Source organism: Ostrea edulis, chromosome 9, assembly GCF_947568905.1.
Source record: "Ostrea edulis chromosome 9, xbOstEdul1.1, whole genome shotgun sequence".
Taxonomy (NCBI): domain Eukaryota; kingdom Metazoa; phylum Mollusca; class Bivalvia; order Ostreida; family Ostreidae; genus Ostrea; species Ostrea edulis.
The window spans coordinates 30,875,888-30,899,395 of record NC_079172.1 but is presented as its reverse complement, the minus strand read 5'-3'; the positions used below and the strand labels follow the sequence as shown (position 1 = coordinate 30,899,395).

At 37.5% G+C, this 23,508-nt stretch overlaps 1 long non-coding RNA gene across 2 annotated transcripts in view; it reads right to left on the bottom strand.

The window, feature by feature from the left end:
* LOC125657742 (uncharacterized) overlaps nt 1–23,508 on the bottom strand; it is a 51,698-nt gene that overhangs the window by 24,589 nt on the left and 3,601 nt on the right. Inside the window, exons 1-2 of one of the 2 annotated variants that reach the window (XR_008798783.1) lie at nt 17,006–22,564; nt 12,460–12,608 (exon numbers count right to left, since the gene is read on the bottom strand). This is a non-coding gene — a long non-coding RNA (uncharacterized LOC125657742). Of the gene's footprint in view, nt 1–12,459; nt 22,565–23,508 lie in introns of those variants that run through there. The other variant, XR_008798782.1, reaches the window with a different exon arrangement.

The window sequence follows — 23,508 nt, the reverse complement described above, 5'->3', positions numbered from 1 at the left end:
ATGGCATAGGAATATACATATTATATCAATGACTAATAAACACATGTTTAGTACAAAACGAGAGAGAGAGAGAGAGAGAGAGAGAGAGAGAGAGAGAGAGAGAAACTACGTTAGATTGGCTGATTGTATATTGTTTTACGTCCCTCTCGAGAATATTCCACTCATATGGAGACATTACCATTACTGGCGAAGGGCTGCAAAATTTAGGCCTAAGCTCGGCGTTTATGGCCTTGAGCAGGGAGGGATCTTTGTCGTGCAACACCAGCTGTGACACGGGGCCTCGACCTTGGTCTCATTCGAAGGACCGCCTTTAGTCGCCTCTTACAACAAACAAGGGGTACTGAGGACCTATTCTAACCCGGATCCCCACGGGACAACTACATTAGATAACTGATTTCCATGTAAAGAAATTGTCTTGCAAGACGATAATTTTTTTTAAATCACCTAAATCACATATTCATGTGTTTAATTTGAGGTTATTAAATGTTTGAAATAATACTGGTGTTATTTTTTGGTGACAAAATTACAGATAATGCCCCTTTAAAGATTTAACGAGTCATTTTATGGGGATATTTAATTCATGCTGTTACAGGAATATAAATTTCTCTTCAATGCATACCTCATACCTCTCTCTCTCTCTCTCTCTCTCTCTCTCTCTCTCTCTCTCTCTCTCTCTCTCTCTCTCTCTCTGAGCCTTGCTCTTAATGCGAAAACCAAAACAAACACACACAAAAAGTAACACTACGATTCCCATTTGAAACTTGGAGGAGAACACTTTATACCTAAGATCAATTCTAACCATAAAATGTGTTGACTCAGTAAGAATATCATAAAAATAATCTTTCAAACGAAGCAAAGATTGCTTCTGGCGACGAATAACGAGAACAAACTTCTGCTGTAACATCCTTCAAATGAAAATATCAGCTTCAAGTCATGGCTTCCGTGGTTGACACGAAGTGCGAATAAGTTTGTTTGAACATATGTTATTGCTATAAGGAAGATGATCAGTAAGAAGCAGGCAGTGCTTATATATTTCCTTCCATTTATCTTTCTATAACTCGTCCATATCTCATCCGATCACCTACAACCGGCACTGCTAGGGGGAAATGGCGTTTGTACATGCCTGATAGGACATCACTGACCTTCGATAACAATGCATCAAGGACAAGGTCACGTGAACCAAACGAATCTGATTTTGCTGTCAGAAATTATCTCCCCTGTATTCTATCTAAGTTTTAATAGATTTTGGAAGGAAATTAGTATCAACGCACAGGTTGCGTCAAAATGTTGGGCCTGAATATCAGCGTAAAAATACCAAATAAGGCAATACAGAGACAATCACTAAGGTAAAGTATTTTACAAATTCTATTGTCGTTATAACGATCTAGTTTGCCAACACAACCTGCCATTGCGTAAAATGATATCTGACGCGTTTCATACATGCAGCTCCGTTTAGCACCTGACCAAGATATAGGGCTCACGGCGGGTGTGACCGGTCAACAGGGAATGCTTACTCTTCCTAGACACCTGATCCCACTTATGGTATGTCCAGGGGTCCGTGTTTATCCTACTCTTAATTTTGTATTCTTTATTGGAATTAAGAGATTGATTACTGTTCGTTATCTTAATCTTTTCATTTCATCACAACAATCTTTGATCCACCCACAAATATTCTCTTAATGCTTAATGCCAGTCAAGAGAACCTGCAAACAGATGAACAGACCTACAATTCTACTTAGTGTGATTAATAAGTTACTAGTGCCAACCAACGTAGACTTGTTTCCATACCATGTAAGTAAGATGGTGATTAATTTTGTTAATTAGTCCTATCATTGATGCCCAACAATGACAGCAGTTTCATCGTTACAAAACGATAGAAAATAATTGCAGTCTAATGCACGTGGTTAATGTGGAAGTGCTTCAAAAGCGCGGCCTACAATATGAAATTGACAAAAACATTGACCCCTTTGCAACTTAATGCAACAATAACGTAAAACTTGGCATTTTTCCGGCACTCACGCGGCGTTTGTTATGGGTGAAATCACCGAAGCGTAATCAATGAAACAGCAGATTAAACGGTATCGCCATCTTGTGTTTTCGAACATTCGCTTTACTGAACATGCAAAGCAGTTGGAGATTTGTACAATCGGGCATTGACACTCGTGCCAACAGCTTTTGAATGCATTAGCGGCAGGTCATTGGCATGTAAGCTTTCGATGTCTTTCTCGCCGTACCACGGCCTTTAGAAATCAATCGGAAAAACCTTTGGTAAACTATTGATACACAAACCAAGGGCGTTATAGAGCAATATAAGCTCTCCCTTTGTATTTTTTACCGTTGGTTTTTTGAATTTCGAAATGCGATAATTAATGAAATCTATCTGCAACTATACAAAAATAAGCCACCGCATTTTACATGCAGCGTGTAATTTGCTGGAATAATAGTGGCTAAATATAACCGGCGCTTCTCCAATGTACAGACCATTAAAAACCTATAACATGCGATACTTTCATTACGATCAGGCACACATGTACATTGACGTTATAGATGTGATAAAGCTTTGCAAAAAGAAAAAACCCATATTGACTGCAAGGTCATTCCTTCCTTCCTTCAACTTAAAAATATAGTGGGGTACCTAAGGGCGGCGCGTGTTGAGAATGATGATGAATTTAAACAAAAATAATTTGTTGATCCTTTTCCATATCTTTAAAATGCTTGAGAGTCGAAAACAAACAATGTTTTCCACTTTGCATTTTGACCGTCGGTAATGAATAAAGAGTTATGAATTAGAAGTCCATTTTGCCCCCTGCGGTTGCTTTGACGGTGGGGGAAATTGACAGGAATCTTGTTAAAATTCATCTCGGCAGGATAAATATGTAAACTACAGCAGAAGTATCAAATTCACGACATAAAATTAACGGCCTATTGAAAGCGGCAACTGACTCTAGCGCTAAGCATACAAGAACCTGAGTTCGAGTAGTGCGCCTTGGGAGATTCTTATTGATTACTTTCACCGCAGGATTTACGTTGTGTAATTATTTCATCAATGTAATGAATATAATAAATACGTGTATAGATTGTATTCGGAAAATAATATGTATCCGTTGCTCAAACATAAATAAATTAGGCACCTTGATTATAACTTCTGTCAATGAAGTGGTTTAAATGAAAAGTTGCGTCGGTTTGGTGGTAGACACAATCCCAAAGTACAATGTATTATGAATACTGTACGTGACTGGCATGTAACAACTGACTTCATGAAATGTTACTGAAACATGATAAATTGTTTATCTGTATGCCGATATATCTATATTTCCAATGTTCTTTACCAATTGTAATGATAGCCATCTCCTCATGAATATGTCGCAGTTCTGCACTATGAGCGTATGAATCTTGATAGATATAGTCCGTCTATTGTAACGACTGGGGATTCTGACAGAAATGAAAGTAGAATGTAAATATAAAAAATAAACTTTTTCTTAAATACATGAGGGTATAAACTGCAACGCTTCACGCTGGCTTACTTTTCATTAAGCGCTAATGTGCTTCATTAAGTATGCTAGCGTGACGCGTGACGCGCTAACGCGCTTCATTAACGTATGCTGGCGTGACGCATGACGCGCTAACGCGTTTCATTAAGTATGCTGGCGTAAAGCACCGTAGTTCATGCCTTCATATATTTTCCGAAATAAAATTTATTTCTTAAGAACACACGTGTCTTTTGCTGAAATAAATTGCTCAAGATTATTTATGAATTATGAATGAAATCATTACCATAATAAACTTATTTCAATATGATATATTTGTCTTTATACCCTTCTAGAAACCTTTACAATGAAAACCAATAGGGACCCATAGTATACTACTGCAATGCATCATTCTTGAAAGTTTAATGAAATTAGAAAAAAATATCTTGCACACGAAGAAATCCGAAATGGCCATGACCTTTCCTATTCCACATGGAAAAACGATAGGAGCAAAATCTTGTAGCGCGTCAAGAAAGTTAGACAAAAATGATGTAAAATGGCTTATGATTTGCACCAGAATCTTCCAGTGACCTTCACACTAAGCGTTACGAGTACAGTTGTAGTTGATGTATAGATACATTCTTGTGAGTTACAGACTAAAGTCATATACAGACGGCTGATCCAAAGAACCAACAAACAGCACAGGTTTGTTACATCCCTACCACAAATATTTTGCTAATAGTTTTTTTTTTTTTAGCAGTAATTAATTATCAATCCTTCCTTTTTATGTCCAACTAAGATCGAAAATTGGGAAGGGGGTATCGTATTTAATCTTTCTGACCAATTTTTGTCTGTTTACAACTTTAGCCCTGGTAAACTGGTACAAGATTGTGAATTCATTCTCTGAAAGGTCAATTATATGTGACTTCTAATGGTCTAGGTCAAGGTCAAATTTGTCCAATTTGATCGTTGCCAGCCCATGCTCTTGAGTGTAGGGAGGGGTGGGGGTCATGAATGTGTTTTCATTAAACACTTCTTGATTGTATAATATTCTTTTTATTTATTTGGACGTTTGGGGGGAGAATGTGACGGATATGTAAAAAGAAATGAGGAAGACGAAGGGGCGGTGTCGGCATGATGTTGATTTTCTTTTGAAAAATACGGATGTAAAACACGCATGGTAGGGTTTCATATTTGAGAGTTTATCACACATCTTGGAAATTATCAGGTTTTAATTGAATTACATGCATTTGATGATGCAGATTTCCGTGGTTCTCATGGCAACATATTATGTGAGAGCGGATTTACATAGGTCATTACATGGCTTGCTTTCCTATCTCTATTGTTACTTGTATGATGTAAAAGGTTACACATTACATATTACCATAAATCTATTGAATAGGTTATGTTTAAACTAACAGATTATGTGAACACGTCCAGTTTGTTACTTTATTTTTATTTTCAAACTCTATCAGAGAAAGAACCTTTCCTGTATTTGTAAACATGGGTATAAAATTACATGTACATTATTTAAATGGGCATATTAGTTGCCCAGATCATGACTAAAACAGCTTCACAGTACATAAAAATCACCACTGAGATATTCAGATTCATTCATCTTCCATTCTTTTATTATAATTTTGCGATTAGAATTTCTTTTGTATATAAACAACGGCCAAAACATTAATGTAAAAAAAAAAGTATTTAATTCATTGTGAGGAAATCTTACACAATTTTCATAAAATTCAATAAATCTAATTGGTGGTTGCTTTTTTCACTCACAGATGTATTTTCTTCATTTTTTTAACGCATTCCAGTCTTTTTGAATTACAATTCAGAATTTAAAAATCTCGTCGTAGTTGACATCTAATGCTTCACTTACAACTTGTTAGGTGGAGAGCTTTATACACTGTATCAATCACTGATGATTTGACCAGGAAGAAACTGTCGAAGATCATATACGTTAACACATATCTACTTCTAACTGGCCGGAATTTGTCACAGATGCACCCTTGACATGATGGGTCTTAAACATTTTTATCTCCTAACCGGTCGTCATCATTTTGATTTTAAGTACTTAAATATTGTAGGGTCTAAAATTGTACACATTTCTTTGAACATTTCATTTCAAAACTTAGACGGTTCTCATTTTTTTTATTTTCATAAAATTCGCATAAGTTTGTGTCCCATTTCCCTTTATACCATTCACAAGAAATATTTTGTTTCACAATTTTCTTCTCGTGTATTTTTTAAATAGCATACAAATAGCACGTGGCGTTGACCAGGGCAAAGAAAGCATCATTATCAAATGACAGTACTTGACAGTAAGTAGGTCAACATGTTCCACTAATTAAAGTGTAAGTGAGCACCTTGCACCGGATTATTCTTAACTTTGAAATATTGCTGATGTCATGTGCACCCTAATTGACATGAATAGTCACATGGAGGCTTCGTAACAAAGAACTTAGGTCACTGTTTATATGATACATTTCTAATGGGTTATCGTGGGAGTTCAAAGAACCCTTGTCTTTTAAACATCAATCTTTAGTTGTTGTTTTTTTTTTTTGTTTTTTTTTTTTTATTCTTCTTAGTGCTTGTTCAATTAAAGATGGTGGGTACTCAAAAAGTATGTTTTAGAAAAGTTTGAAATAATTTGTATAGGTTTAAACATCACTATGGTGAATTTTGCATTCAATACGAACCTGGATCGTAAAATATTTCTAATGGAACCCAATTCAATAACGTCATCAATTTTGAAAATTCCAAAATCGGAAAACTTTCTCATGAATTCTCCTGAAATTGGCGTATTTTTGTGTATTTATGATCTATGTGAAAAAACCGTGATAAAGATCATTTTTGTCTCTGGATGTTATGTGCATCTATTGCCCTTAAAATGGTGATAGAATATAGATATTATGTAACCTTCCCTCCATGCTTTTGCCACTCGTAATTTCAAGCACTTTCGTAGGCATTGGAACCTATGTACGTGGAACCTATGTACGTGGAACCTATGTACGGAAGCTGGTTGGTGCCATATGAGAAAAATATTCTGGCGGCCACCAAATGAATTTCTAGCGACCGCCAAATAAGTTTCTGGCGGCTGCCACATAGAATTATCTGGCGGCCGCCATATGAATACCTAACGACCACTATACATGTATCTGGCGGCCGCGAAATATTTATATGACAGCCGCCTGATATTTTTACATGGCGGCTGCCAAATTATTTTTCTTATCTGGCACCAACCGACTTCCGTACTTATGAACTTTCAGTTGATGCAAGAGTATGGAGCGCCAAATTAACATAAACTCAAATAATTGAAGATATCTTCAATTATTTGAAGATATCATCAATTCAATTATTGCTCTCTTTAATTGAATTAATTCGCGCATTAAATCAATTATTGCTCTCATCAAATGAATTGATGCGCGCTTCAATTCAATCATTACTCTCATCGACTGAATTAATGCGCGCATCAATTGAATTAATGAGAGCAATATTTTATTTAATGCGCGCATTAATTCAGTTATTGCTCTCTTCAATTCAATTAATGATCTCCTGAGCTTCAATTTCGTAGAAATGTTGCTCGCAATAATTAATTAGAGCTCGGTATAAATAATTTTATGATCTCTTTAATTCAATTGAAGATATCTTTAATTATTTACAATGCTTTTGTATAAGGAATTAATGCGCGAATCAATTCTTTTAAAGAGAGCAACAATTCAATTAAAGAGATCTTTAATTCAATTGTGGATATGTTGAATTGAAGATATCTTTGATTATATAGTTGTTCTCTCTAAAAGAATTATTGCTCTCTTCAAATGAATAAAATATCATTATTTCAATTGAAGAGAGCAATAATAGAATTAATGCGCGCATTAAATCAATTATTGCTCTCATCAAATGAATTAATGCGCGCATCAATTCAATTATTGCTCTCATCAATTGATTTAATGCGCACATTATATCAGTTATTGCTTTCTTCAATTGAATTGTAGCGCGCATCAATTCAATTGTTGATATCATTAATTCATTTGAAGAGATCATTAATTCAATTAAAGCGCGCATCAATTCAGCTGAAGAATTAATGCCATCATCAATTCAATAAATGCGTGCAATAATTCAGAATTGAAGATGTCATTAATTATTTGAATAGATCTTTAATTAAATTGTTGCGCGCATCAAATGAATTGATGGTATCTTCAAATAATTGAAGATACCTTCAAATAATTGAAGATATCTTCAATTATTTGAGTTTATGTTAATTTGGCGCCCCATACAAGAGGCACTCACTAATTGATTGATTGATTGATTGATTACGTCCCCTCGAGAATTTCTCTCTCCTGTTGAGACGTCACCAGCTGTACTTCAAATTCCACAAATGGAACAATGATTTGCGCCCAGGGCCGTAGCAGTGTAAGTTAACGTGCCAACGCCTGCTGGGATACAGGATCCCAGAATAACACCCCAGAAAAATCTTAAATGGATGGAAAGTGGAGGATATGTACAATGACAATCGGAAATTGAAAAGTTTTAAAAGCTTTAGTTTAAAACTGCAGTGTTAGCAAAAAGTAACCTTTAAAAAAGTAAAACCCCTGCTAGACTCGAACACACGGACTACAAAGCATACGACACATCAACTGACTGAGCTACCCAGATAGGTAATCAAATTTAAATGGAATAAACGTGTATAGCTGGTACGTATATTGTCATTCAAGTTTCGAAAGGAAGTTAGCTATTATGACGATGTCGTATTCCACCTTAAGGTCATATCCGAAAGACTGAATAACGGTGTGATGTAACTTGCGTTTGTCGTTAATGAATGTATGTTGAGTTCTGCGAATTAACACTATTTCAATGCAAGCGTCACTTTGTCGCATCTCTATAGACACGTACATCAAGTACTGCAAGAACCAATGAATTGGGCTTTTATGTTTTCTTCTTTTTAGGGCTTTCCACCTTTCTGTGGAAAGTCCTATTGTTATTGTTCTGTTTATTAGGGCTTTCCACCTTTCAGTGGAAAGTCCTATTGTTATTGTTCTGTTTATTATTATTAGGGCTTTCCACCTTTCAGTGGAAAGTCCTATTGTTATTGTTCTGTTTATTATTATTAGGGCTTTCCACCTTTCAGTGGAAAGTCCTATTGTTATTGTTCTGTTTATTATTATTATTTTCCTGCCGTCAAAAAAAATTTTCGTCTTAAGACTTATCGAAAAACTTTATAGTCCATCATATAGTACTTCTTGAGAAACGAATACAGTTCACCCTGCGTAATTGAACTTTGACCCCTTACGGAGTTATTGGACCTTTCGCAGAAATCATTGTTAGCACTTCTACTTTGTAACCGTAAATGATAGGAGGATGAAACCTTTTCTAAAACATAGAGAGTAATTAGTAGAAGCGAAGAATTTAAAATGAAGGGATTCGGTGTCCCCTAAGGGGAGTTAATGCCTCTCTATGTTTTGCGATTTATTCGTAAAACATGTCGAGCTTGAGCACGGTTTGTCGTAGAGACATGGGACCAACTGGAATAGGATCGGTGACCTTTGACCTTGAAAATTAGGTCAAGGTCAAAGGTCAAGGTCATCAGAAAAGAGGAAAAATAGCACTTTTTATACTCTCTTTCCTGCTTAAGATAGCGTTGAAATATTATATGGGTAAGTATTGACTTCTTGATTGGTTTTGATAGTATGCATTACAACTTTGAACTCTGACCCTTCTGTGAATTTCGGAGACTCGAGTCGAAAACCTTGTTATCGCTACTCCTACTTAACGGAAAGTCATAGAGACACGAAACATTCGCTAATGAATTCACAGTAAAACCCTCTTGCAAAGAAAAAATAATCAAAGGGATACAAAAACCCTTAAGCATAGTTATTGCCCCTGAAAGTCTCCAATATCATTATCTAAGCCTATAACTTTTATATTAATATAGATAGATACATGGGACCACTTGCATTAAGACCGATGACCTTCAAAATAAGGTCAAGGTCAAAGGTCAAGGTCATCATCAAAATGAATATTTTTTCCATTTTTAAGGTCTTTCAAAGCGTTTTTAGAATTGATAAGCTAACCGAAAGTAACCGAAAATCCCTAAACAAATTATTGCCCCTGAATGTCTTGATTAACATTTTTTAAGCTTATAGCTTTTATATTAATATAGATAGAGACATGGGATCACTTGCATTAAGAGCGATGACCTTTGACCTTCAAAATGAGGTCAAGGTCTAAGGTCAAGGTCATCGTGAAAATTATTAATTAAATTTTCTTGGTCATTTTGAGATTCGTACATCATCTTAAATATTCTTAAATATCTTTTTTTAAATCATTGTAGGTGGAAAGCCCTCTAATTGTTCGCGAACAATTAGGATCACTAGTTATTAGGGCTTTCCACCTTTCAGTGGAAAGTCCTATTGTTATTGTTCTGTTTATTATTATTATTTTCCTGCCGTCAAAAAAATTTTTCGTCTTAAGACTTATCGAAAAACTTTATAGTCCATCATATAGTACTCCCTGAGAAACGAATACAGTTCACCCTGCCTAATTGACCTTTGACCCCTTACGGAGTTATTGGACCTTTCGCAGAAATCATTGTTAGCACTTCTACTTTGTAACCATAAATGATAGAAGGATAAAACCTTTTCTAAAACATAGAGGGTAATTAGTAGAAGGGAAGAATTTAAAATGAAGGGATTCGGTGTCCCCTAAAGGGAGTTAATGCCTCTTTATGTTTTGCAATTTATTCGTAAAATATGTCGAGCTTGAGAACGGTTTGTCGTAGAGACATGGGACCAACTGGAATAGGATCGGTGACCTTTGACCTTGAAAATTAGGTCAAGGTCAAAGGTCAAGGTCATCAGAAAAGAGGAAAAAATAGCACTTTTTATACTCTCTTTCCTGCTTAAGATAGCGTTGAAATATTATATGGGTAAGTATTGACTTCTTGATTGGTTTTGATAGTATGCATTACAACTTTGAACTTTGACCCTTCTGTGAATTTCGGAGACTCGCGTCGAAAACCTTGTTATCGCTACTCCTACTTAACGGAAAGTCATAGAGACACGAAACCTTCGCTAATGAATTCACAGTAAAACCCTCTTGCAAAGAAAAAATAATCAAAGGGATACGAAAACCCTTAAGCATAGTTATTGCCCCTGAAAGTCTCCAATATCATTATCTAAGCCTATAACTTTTGTATTAATAGAGATAGAGACATGGGACCACTTGCATTAAGACCGATGACCTTTGACCTTCAAAATGAGGTCAAGGTCAAAGGTCAAGGTCATCATCAAAATTAATTTTTTTCCATTTTCAAGGTCTTTCAAAGTATTTTTAGCATTGAGAAGTTAACCGAAAGTAACCGAAAACCCCTAAACAAATTATTGACCCTGAATGTCTTGATTAACATTTTTTAAGCTTATAGCTTTTACATTAATATAGATAGAGACATGGAATCACTTGGATTAAGACCGATGACCTTTGACCTTCAAAATGAGGTCAAGGTCAAAGGTCAAGATCATTGAGAAAATTATTAAATTTTCTAAGTCGTTTTGAGTTTCGTACATCATCCTAAATATTCTTAAATATCTATCTTTAAATCATTGTAGGTGGAAAGCCCTCTAATTGTTCGCGAACAATTAGGATCACTAGTTATTATTATTATTATTATTATTATTTTCCTGCCATCAAAAAAAATCTTCGTCTTAAGACTTATCGAAAAACTTTATAGTCCATCATATAGTACTTCTTGAGAAACGAATACAGTTCACCCTGCGTAATTGAACTTTGACCCCTTACGGAGTTATTTGACCTTTCGCAGAAATCATTGTTAGCACTTCTACTTTGTAACCGTAAATGATAGGAGGATGAAACCTTTTCTACAACATAGAGGGTAATTAGTAGAAGCGAAGAATTTCAAATGAAGGGATTCGGTGTCCCCTAAAGGGAGTTAATGCCCCCTCATGTTTTGCGATTTGTCCCCTACAAATTGACGACTCCTAAAGTCTTCGTCGTAGAGAGACGGAACCCACTGGGACGGGTTGGGTGACCTTGACCTTGAAAAAGTAGGTCAAGGTCAAAGGTCAAGGTCATCCAGAATGGCCAGAAAATGGCACTTTTTATACGCTCTTTCACGCTTCAGATAGCATCGAAATATCACATGGGTCAGCAAGGAATTTTGGACCAGTCTCGGCATCACGAATGTCAACTCTGAACTTTGACCACTCTGCGAATGGCGGCGACTTAACGTCGAAAACCCCGTTATCGCTACTCTCACTAGACCGCAAGTCATGGAGAGGCGAGACCTTCGCCGACGAATTCCAGATGAAACGCTCTCGCACAGAAAAGTTGACCGAGGGAAACCGAGAACCCCGAAGCACGGTTCTCGCCCCCGAAAGTCTCCGACGTCGTCGTTCAAGCCCACAACTCCTTCACGGATGTAGACAGGGACGCGGGACCACTTAAACGAAGCCCCGTGACCTCTCTGACCTTCAAAATGAGGTCAAGGTCAAAGGTCAAGGTCACACTTTCTCCCCCATGTGTTTTTGAGGTTTGACCTTGAAAGTGGGTCAAGGTCAAAGGTCAAGGTCACGCATCCAGGGGCCAGTCTCCACGAGTAAGGCCAACCCACCCATCACGCCTGTCGTCCCCAAGGAAGAAATCCCCCACCCTTCAAGTGATCTGATTGTGATCAGCTGTTTCAATACACTATTTTGACCGGTCTCATGCCATGCAACAATTACAGGATTCTAGCTAATCTGACCTACACCTACACATCTGACCTACACCCACTTCTTCCATTTCTTGACTGTCTTGTCAATCAAACATGAATTCCATTTACATTCATGAAAAGACATAGGCCAGATTCAATTGTCTGCCTGCATCAACATAAAGACTAAGTTGTTTTTTTTTATAATGATGATGCAACTTTACTTGACAGTTGAACTCATTGACATTCCATCCCGACTGTCATTGTAAACAAATAAACACTTACCTGCAGGATCAGATGGGATGCAGTACTCCTATTCTCCGTTCAGATATCCTACATGCACTCAGACACTTTCTAATTCACCGGCCGCCATTTTGGTTGTTTGTTGTCAAAGCCTATCAATCCGTATATGCATGCCTCCTTGGGTGAAATGACTGAAAGACATTGTCTCCGTGAATTAGAACACATAGGATGAGCCATTACAAACTGTATATTCAATTCCACAATCCACAACACACACGGTCAAATCCAGTGCATCTTCACAACATCTGACAACATGAGGCTTGTATAGACTCCCAGCATGCACCAGCAGTTACTACAATCTAGGAAAATGGCACATCCGGTTTCTTTGCACCTCCAAATATCACATCTAACAGGTCTAAAGTCACCCCAAACACCTGCACAAGTCCCATTACACTTTTACCTGATATGTGCATATGTGCTGGCTACCCAACACCCACACCCCTTTTCTCCCTCAAATTTGACGGGTACTTAATGCGAAACCAAGCATTGAACACACCTCAACACTCAAATTTAGGCGGCAAATTTGAATTTCTTTTCTAGCCAAATCAATTTTTTTTTTTTTTTTTTTTTTTTTTTTTTTGTTTGGGTGAGGGTGGGATGGGGTAGGGGGGGGGGGCTTTTAGCATTTCAACACTACTGAAAAACCGCTAGAAGGTGGGAAGCCCTCTAATTGTTCGCGAACAATTAGGATCACTAGTTATTATTATTTTCCTGCCGTCAAAAAAAATTTTTGTCTTAAGACTTATCGAAAAACTTTATAGTCCATCATATAGTACTTCTTGAGAAACGAATACAGTTCACCCTGCGTAATTGAACTTTGACCCCTTACGGAGTTATTGGACCTTTCGCAGAAATCATTGTTAGCGCTTCTACTTTGTAACCGTAAATGATAGGAGGATAAAATCTTTTCTAAAACATAGAGGGTAATTAGTAGAAGCGAAGAATTTAAAATGAAGGGATTCGGTGTCCCCTAAAGGGAGTTAATGCCTCTCTATGTTTTGCGATTTATTCGTAAAACATGTCGAGCTTGAGCACGGTTTGTCGTAGAGACATGGGACCAACTGGAATAGGATCGGTGACCTTTGACCTTGAAAATTAGGTCAAGGTCAAAGGTCAAGGTCATCAGAAAAGAGGAAAAATAGCACTTTTTATACTCTCTTTCCTGCTTAAGATAGCGTTGAAATATTATATGGGTAAGTATTGACTTCTTGATTGGTTTTGATAGTATGCATTACAACTTTGAACTCTGACCCTTCTGTGAATTTCGGAGACTCGAGTCGAAAACCTTGTTATCGCTACTCCTACTTAACGGAAAGTCATAGAGACACGAAACATTCGCTAATGAATTCACAGTAAAACCCTCTTGCAAAGAAAAAATAATCAAAGGGATACAAAAACCCTTAAGCATAGTTATTGCCCCTGAAAGTCTCCAATATCATTATCTAAGCCTATAACTTTTATATTAATATAGATAGATACATGGGACCACTTGCATTAAGACCGATGACCTTCAAAATAAGGTCAAGGTCAAAGGTCAAGGTCATCATCAAAATGAATATTTTTTCCATTTTTAAGGTCTTTCAAAGCGTTTTTAGAATTGATAAGCTAACCGAAAGTAACCGAAAATCCCTAAACAAATTATTGCCCCTGAATGTCTTGATTAACATTTTTTAAGCTTATAGCTTTTATATTAATATAGATAGAGACATGGGATCACTTGCATTAAGAGCGATGACCTTTGACCTTCAAAATGAGGTCAAGGTCTAAGGTCAAGGTCATCGTGAAAATTATTAATTAAATTTTCTTGGTCATTTTGAGATTCGTACATCATCTTAAATATTCTTAAATATCTTTTTTTAAATCATTGTAGGTGGAAAGCCCTCTAATTGTTCGCGAACAATTAGGATCACTAGTTATTAGGGCTTTCCACCTTTCAGTGGAAAGTCCTATTGTTATTGTTCTGTTTATTATTATTATTTTCCTGCCGTCAAAAAAATTTTTCGTCTTAAGACTTATCGAAAAACTTTATAGTCCATCATATAGTACTCCCTGAGAAACGAATACAGTTCACCCTGCCTAATTGACCTTTGACCCCTTACGGAGTTATTGGACCTTTCGCAGAAATCATTGTTAGCACTTCTACTTTGTAACCATAAATGATAGAAGGATAAAACCTTTTCTAAAACATAGAGGGTAATTAGTAGAAGGGAAGAATTTAAAATGAAGGGATTCGGTGTCCCCTAAAGGGAGTTAATGCCTCTTTATGTTTTGCAATTTATTCGTAAAATATGTCGAGCTTGAGAACGGTTTGTCGTAGAGACATGGGACCAACTGGAATAGGATCGGTGACCTTTGACCTTGAAAATTAGGTCAAGGTCAAAGGTCAAGGTCATCAGAAAAGAGGAAAAAATAGCACTTTTTATACTCTCTTTCCTGCTTAAGATAGCGTTGAAATATTATATGGGTAAGTATTGACTTCTTGATTGGTTTTGATAGTATGCATTACAACTTTGAACTTTGACCCTTCTGTGAATTTCGGAGACTCGCGTCGAAAACCTTGTTATCGCTACTCCTACTTAACGGAAAGTCATAGAGACACGAAACCTTCGCTAATGAATTCACAGTAAAACCCTCTTGCAAAGAAAAAATAATCAAAGGGATACGAAAACCCTTAAGCATAGTTATTGCCCCTGAAAGTCTCCAATATCATTATCTAAGCCTATAACTTTTGTATTAATAGAGATAGAGACATGGGACCACTTGCATTAAGACCGATGACCTTTGACCTTCAAAATGAGGTCAAGGTCAAAGGTCAAGGTCATCATCAAAATTAATTTTTTTCCATTTTCAAGGTCTTTCAAAGTATTTTTAGCATTGAGAAGTTAACCGAAAGTAACCGAAAACCCCTAAACAAATTATTGACCCTGAATGTCTTGATTAACATTTTTTAAGCTTATAGCTTTTACATTAATATAGATAGAGACATGGAATCACTTGGATTAAGACCGATGACCTTTGACCTTCAAAATGAGGTCAAGGTCAAAGGTCAAGATCATTGAGAAAATTATTAAATTTTCTAAGTCGTTTTGAGTTTCGTACATCATCCTAAATATTCTTAAATATCTATCTTTAAATCATTGTAGGTGGAAAGCCCTCTAATTGTTCGCGAACAATTAGGATCACTAGTTATTATTATTATTATTATTATTATTTTCCTGCCATCAAAAAAAATCTTCGTCTTAAGACTTATCGAAAAACTTTATAGTCCATCATATAGTACTTCTTGAGAAACGAATACAGTTCACCCTGCGTAATTGAACTTTGACCCCTTACGGAGTTATTTGACCTTTCGCAGAAATCATTGTTAGCACTTCTACTTTGTAACCGTAAATGATAGGAGGATGAAACCTTTTCTACAACATAGAGGGTAATTAGTAGAAGCGAAGAATTTCAAATGAAGGGATTCGGTGTCCCCTAAAGGGAGTTAATGCCCCCTCATGTTTTGCGATTTGTCCCCTACAAATTGACGACTCCTAAAGTCTTCGTCGTAGAGAGACGGAACCCACTGGGACGGGTTGGGTGACCTTGACCTTGAAAAAGTAGGTCAAGGTCAAAGGTCAAGGTCATCCAGAATGGCCAGAAAATGGCACTTTTTATACGCTCTTTCACGCTTCAGATAGCATCGAAATATCACATGGGTCAGCAAGGAATTTTGGACCAGTCTCGGCATCACGAATGTCAACTCTGAACTTTGACCACTCTGCGAATGGCGGCGACTTAACGTCGAAAACCCCGTTATCGCTACTCTCACTAGACCGCAAGTCATGGAGAGGCGAGACCTTCGCCGACGAATTCCAGATGAAACGCTCTCGCACAGAAAAGTTGACCGAGGGAAACCGAGAACCCCGAAGCACGGTTCTCGCCCCCGAAAGTCTCCGACGTCGTCGTTCAAGCCCACAACTCCTTCACGGATGTAGACAGGGACGCGGGACCACTTAAACGAAGCCCCGTGACCTCTCTGACCTTCAAAATGAGGTCAAGGTCAAAGGTCAAGGTCACACTTTCTCCCCCATGTGTTTTTGAGGTTTGACCTTGAAAGTGGGTCAAGGTCAAAGGTCAAGGTCACGCATCCAGGGGCCAGTCTCCACGAGTAAGGCCAACCCACCCATCACGCCTGTCGTCCCCAAGGAAGAAATCCCCCACCCTTCAAGTGATCTGATTGTGATCAGCTGTTTCAATACACTATTTTGACCGGTCTCATGCCATGCAACAATTACAGGATTCTAGCTAATCTGACCTACACCTACACATCTGACCTACACCCACTTCTTCCATTTCTTGACTGTCTTGTCAATCAAACATGAATTCCATTTACATTCATGAAAAGACATAGGCCAGATTCAATTGTCTGCCTGCATCAACATAAAGACTAAGTTGTTTTTTTTTATAATGATGATGCAACTTTACTTGACAGTTGAACTCATTGACATTCCATCCCGACTGTCATTGTAAACAAATAAACACTTACCTGCAGGATCAGATGGGATGCAGTACTCCTATTCTCCGTTCAGATATCCTACATGCACTCAGACACTTTCTAATTCACCGGCCGCCATTTTGGTTGTTTGTTGTCAAAGCCTATCAATCCGTATATGCATGCCTCCTTGGGTGAAATGACTGAAAGACATTGTCTCCGTGAATTAGAACACATAGGATGAGCCATTACAAACTGTATATTCAATTCCACAATCCACAACACACACGGTCAAATCCAGTGCATCTTCACAACATCTGACAACATGAGGCTTGTATAGACTCCCAGCATGCACCAGCAGTTACTACAATCTAGGAAAATGGCACATCCGGTTTCTTTGCACCTCCAAATATCACATCTAACAGGTCTAAAGTCACCCCAAACACCTGCACAAGTCCCATTACACTTTTACCTGATATGTGCATATGTGCTGGCTACCCAACACCCACACCCCTTTTCTCCCTCAAATTTGACGGGTACTTAATGCGAAACCAAGCATTGAACACACCTCAACACTCAAATTTAGGCGGCAAATTTGAATTTCTTTTCTAGCCAAATCAATTTTTTTTTTTTTTTTTTTTTTTTTTTTTTTGTTTGGGTGAGGGTGGGATGGGGTAGGGGGGGGGGGCTTTTAGCATTTCAACACTACTGAAAAACCGCTAGAAGGTGGGAAGCCCTCTAATTGTTCGCGAACAATTAGGATCACTAGTTATTATTATTTTCCTGCCGTCAAAAAAAATTTTTGTCTTAAGACTTATCGAAAAACTTTATAGTCCATCATATAGTACTTCTTGAGAAACGAATACAGTTCACCCTGCGTAATTGAACTTTGACCCCTTACGGAGTTATTGGACCTTTCGCAGAAATCATTGTTAGCGCTTCTACTTTGTAACCGTAAATGATAGGAGGATAAAATCTTTTCTAAAACATAGAGGGTAATTAGTAGAAGCGAAGAATTTAAAATGAAGGGATTCGGTGTCCCCTAAAGGGAGTTAATGCCTCTCTATGTTTTGCGATTTATTCGTAAAACATGTCGAGCTTGAGCACGGTTTGTCGTAGAGACATGGGACCAACTGGAATAGGATCGGTGACCTTTGACCTTGAAAATTAGGTCAAGGTCAAAGGTCAAGGTCATCAGAAAAGAGGAAAAATAGCACTTTTTATACTCTCTTTCCTGCTTAAGATAGCGTTGAAATATTATATGGGTAAGTATTGACTTCTTGATTGGTTTTGATAGTATGCATTACAACTTTGAACTCTGACCCTTCTGTGAATTTCGGAGACTCGAGTCGAAAACCTTGTTATCGCTACTCCTACTTAACGGAAAGTCATAGAGACACGAAACATTCGCTAATGAATTCACAGTAAAACCCTCTTGCAAAGAAAAAATAATCAAAGGGATACAAAAACCCTTAAGCATAGTTATTGCCCCTGAAAGTCTCCAATATCATTATCTAAGCCTATAACTTTTATATTAATATAGATAGATACATGGGACCACTTGCATTAAGACCGATGACCTTCAAAATAAGGTCAAGGTCAAAGGTCAAGGTCATCATCAAAATGAATATTTTTTCCATTTTTAAGGTCTTTCAAAGCGTTTTTAGAATTGATAAGCTAACCGAAAGTAACCGAAAATCCCTAAACAAATTATTGCCCCTGAATGTCTTGATTAACATTTTTTAAGCTTATAGCTTTTATATTAATATAGATAGAGACATGGGATCACTTGCATTAAGAGCGATGACCTTTGACCTTCAAAATGAGGTCAAGGTCTAAGGTCAAGGTCATCGTGAAAATTATTAATTAAATTTTCTTGGTCATTTTGAGATTCGTACATCATCTTAAATATTCTTAAATATCTTTTTTTAAATCATTGTAGGTGGAAAGCCCTCTAATTGTTCGCGAACAATTAGGATCACTAGTTATTAGGGCTTTCCACCTTTCAGTGGAAAGTCCTATTGTTATTGTTCTGTTTATTATTATTATTTTCCTGCCGTCAAAAAAATTTTTCGTCTTAAGACTTATCGAAAAACTTTATAGTCCATCATATAGTACTCCCTGAGAAACGAATACAGTTCACCCTGCCTAATTGACCTTTGACCCCTTACGGAGTTATTGGACCTTTCGCAGAAATCATTGTTAGCACTTCTACTTTGTAACCATAAATGATAGAAGGATAAAACCTTTTCTAAAACATAGAGGGTAATTAGTAGAAGGGAAGAATTTAAAATGAAGGGATTCGGTGTCCCCTAAAGGGAGTTAATGCCTCTTTATGTTTTGCAATTTATTCGTAAAATATGTCGAGCTTGAGAACGGTTTGTCGTAGAGACATGGGACCAACTGGAATAGGATCGGTGACCTTTGACCTTGAAAATTAGGTCAAGGTCAAAGGTCAAGGTCATCAGAAAAGAGGAAAAAATAGCACTTTTTATACTCTCTTTCCTGCTTAAGATAGCGTTGAAATATTATATGGGTAAGTATTGACTTCTTGATTGGTTTTGATAGTATGCATTACAACTTTGAACTTTGACCCTTCTGTGAATTTCGGAGACTCGCGTCGAAAACCTTGTTATCGCTACTCCTACTTAACGGAAAGTCATAGAGACACGAAACCTTCGCTAATGAATTCACAGTAAAACCCTCTTGCAAAGAAAAAATAATCAAAGGGATACGAAAACCCTTAAGCATAGTTATTGCCCCTGAAAGTCTCCAATATCATTATCTAAGCCTATAACTTTTGTATTAATAGAGATAGAGACATGGGACCACTTGCATTAAGACCGATGACCTTTGACCTTCAAAATGAGGTCAAGGTCAAAGGTCAAGGTCATCATCAAAATTAATTTTTTTCCATTTTCAAGGTCTTTCAAAGTATTTTTAGCATTGAGAAGTTAACCGAAAGTAACCGAAAACCCCTAAACAAATTATTGACCCTGAATGTCTTGATTAACATTTTTTAAGCTTATAGCTTTTACATTAATATAGATAGAGACATGGAATCACTTGGATTAAGACCGATGACCTTTGACCTTCAAAATGAGGTCAAGGTCAAAGGTCAAGATCATTGAGAAAATTATTAAATTTTCTAAGTCGTTTTGAGTTTCGTACATCATCCTAAATATTCTTAAATATCTATCTTTAAATCATTGTAGGTGGAAAGCCCTCTAATTGTTCGCGAACAATTAGGATCACTAGTTATTATTATTATTATTATTATTATTTTCCTGCCATCAAAAAAAATCTTCGTCTTAAGACTTATCGAAAAACTTTATAGTCCATCATATAGTACTTCTTGAGAAACGAATACAGTTCACCCTGCGTAATTGAACTTTGACCCCTTACGGAGTTATTTGACCTTTCGCAGAAATCATTGTTAGCACTTCTACTTTGTAACCGTAAATGATAGGAGGATGAAACCTTTTCTACAACATAGAGGGTAATTAGTAGAAGCGAAGAATTTCAAATGAAGGGATTCGGTGTCCCCTAAAGGGAGTTAATGCCCCCTCATGTTTTGCGATTTGTCCCCTACAAATTGACGACTCCTAAAGTCTTCGTCGTAGAGAGACGGAACCCACTGGGACGGGTTGGGTGACCTTGACCTTGAAAAAGTAGGTCAAGGTCAAAGGTCAAGGTCATCCAGAATGGCCAGAAAATGGCACTTTTTATACGCTCTTTCACGCTTCAGATAGCATCGAAATATCACATGGGTCAGCAAGGAATTTTGGACCAGTCTCGGCATCACGAATGTCAACTCTGAACTTTGACCACTCTGCGAATGGCGGCGACTTAACGTCGAAAACCCCGTTATCGCTACTCTCACTAGACCGCAAGTCATGGAGAGGCGAGACCTTCGCCGACGAATTCCAGATGAAACGCTCTCGCACAGAAAAGTTGACCGAGGGAAACCGAGAACCCCGAAGCACGGTTCTCGCCCCCGAAAGTCTCCGACGTCGTCGTTCAAGCCCACAACTCCTTCACGGATGTAGACAGGGACGCGGGACCACTTAAACGAAGCCCCGTGACCTCTCTGACCTTCAAAATGAGGTCAAGGTCAAAGGTCAAGGTCACACTTTCTCCCCCATGTGTTTTTGAGGTTTGACCTTGAAAGTGGGTCAAGGTCAAAGGTCAAGGTCACGCATCCAGGGGCCAGTCTCCACGAGTAAGGCCAACCCACCCATCACGCCTGTCGTCCCCAAGGAAGAAATCCCCCACCCTTCAAGTGATCTGATTGTGATCAGCTGTTTCAATACACTATTTTGACCGGTCTCATGCCATGCAACAATTACAGGATTCTAGCTAATCTGACCTACACCTACACATCTGACCTACACCCACTTCTTCCATTTCTTGACTGTCTTGTCAATCAAACATGAATTCCATTTACATTCATGAAAAGACATAGGCCAGATTCAATTGTCTGCCTGCATCAACATAAAGACTAAGTTGTTTTTTTTTATAATGATGATGCAACTTTACTTGACAGTTGAACTCATTGACATTCCATCCCGACTGTCATTGTAAACAAATAAACACTTACCTGCAGGATCAGATGGGATGCAGTACTCCTATTCTCCGTTCAGATATCCTACATGCACTCAGACACTTTCTAATTCACCGGCCGCCATTTTGGTTGTTTGTTGTCAAAGCCTATCAATCCGTATATGCATGCCTCCTTGGGTGAAATGACTGAAAGACATTGTCTCCGTGAATTAGAACACATAGGATGAGCCATTACAAACTGTATATTCAATTCCACAATCCACAACACACACGGTCAAATCCAGTGCATCTTCACAACATCTGACAACATGAGGCTTGTATAGACTCCCAGCATGCACCAGCAGTTACTACAATCTAGGAAAATGGCACATCCGGTTTCTTTGCACCTCCAAATATCACATCTAACAGGTCTAAAGTCACCCCAAACACCTGCACAAGTCCCATTACACTTTTACCTGATATGTGCATATGTGCTGGCTACCCAACACCCACACCCCTTTTCTCCCTCAAATTTGACGGGTACTTAATGCGAAACCAAGCATTGAACACACCTCAACACTCAAATTTAGGCGGCAAATTTGAATTTCTTTTCTAGCCAAATCAATTTTTTTTTTTTTTTTTTTTTTTTTTTTTTTGTTTGGGTGAGGGTGGGATGGGGTAGGGGGGGGGGGCTTTTAGCATTTCAACACTACTGAAAAACCGCTAGAAGGTGGGAAGCCCTCTAATTGTTCGCGAACAATTAGGATCACTAGTTATTATTATTTTCCTGCCGTCAAAAAAAATTTTTGTCTTAAGACTTATCGAAAAACTTTATAGTCCATCATATAGTACTTCTTGAGAAACGAATACAGTTCACCCTGCGTAATTGAACTTTGACCCCTTACGGAGTTATTGGACCTTTCGCAGAAATCATTGTTAGCGCTTCTACTTTGTAACCGTAAATGATAGGAGGATAAAATCTTTTCTAAAACATAGAGGGTAATTAGTAGAAGCGAAGAATTTAAAATGAAGGGATTCGGTGTCCCCTAAAGGGAGTTAATGCCTCTCTATGTTTTGCGATTTATTCGTAAAACATGTCGAGCTTGAGCACGGTTTGTCGTAGAGACATGGGACCAACTGGAATAGGATCGGTGACCTTTGACCTTGAAAATTAGGTCAAGGTCAAAGGTCAAGGTCATCAGAAAAGAGGAAAAATAGCACTTTTTATACTCTCTTTCCTGCTTAAGATAGCGTTGAAATATTATATGGGTAAGTATTGACTTCTTGATTGGTTTTGATAGTATGCATTACAACTTTGAACTCTGACCCTTCTGTGAATTTCGGAGACTCGAGTCGAAAACCTTGTTATCGCTACTCCTACTTAACGGAAAGTCATAGAGACACGAAACATTCGCTAATGAATTCACAGTAAAACCCTCTTGCAAAGAAAAAATAATCAAAGGGATACAAAAACCCTTAAGCATAGTTATTGCCCCTGAAAGTCTCCAATATCATTATCTAAGCCTATAACTTTTATATTAATATAGATAGATACATGGGACCACTTGCATTAAGACCGATGACCTTCAAAATAAGGTCAAGGTCAAAGGTCAAGGTCATCATCAAAATGAATATTTTTTCCATTTTTAAGGTCTTTCAAAGCGTTTTTAGAATTGATAAGCTAACCGAAAGTAACCGAAAATCCCTAAACAAATTATTGCCCCTGAATGTCTTGATTAACATTTTTTAAGCTTATAGCTTTTATATTAATATAGATAGAGACATGGGATCACTTGCATTAAGAGCGATGACCTTTGACCTTCAAAATGAGGTCAAGGTCTAAGGTCAAGGTCATCGTGAAAATTATTAATTAAATTTTCTTGGTCATTTTGAGATTCGTACATCATCTTAAATATTCTTAAATATCTTTTTTTAAATCATTGTAGGTGGAAAGCCCTCTAATTGTTCGCGAACAATTAGGATCACTAGTTATTAGGGCTTTCCACCTTTCAGTG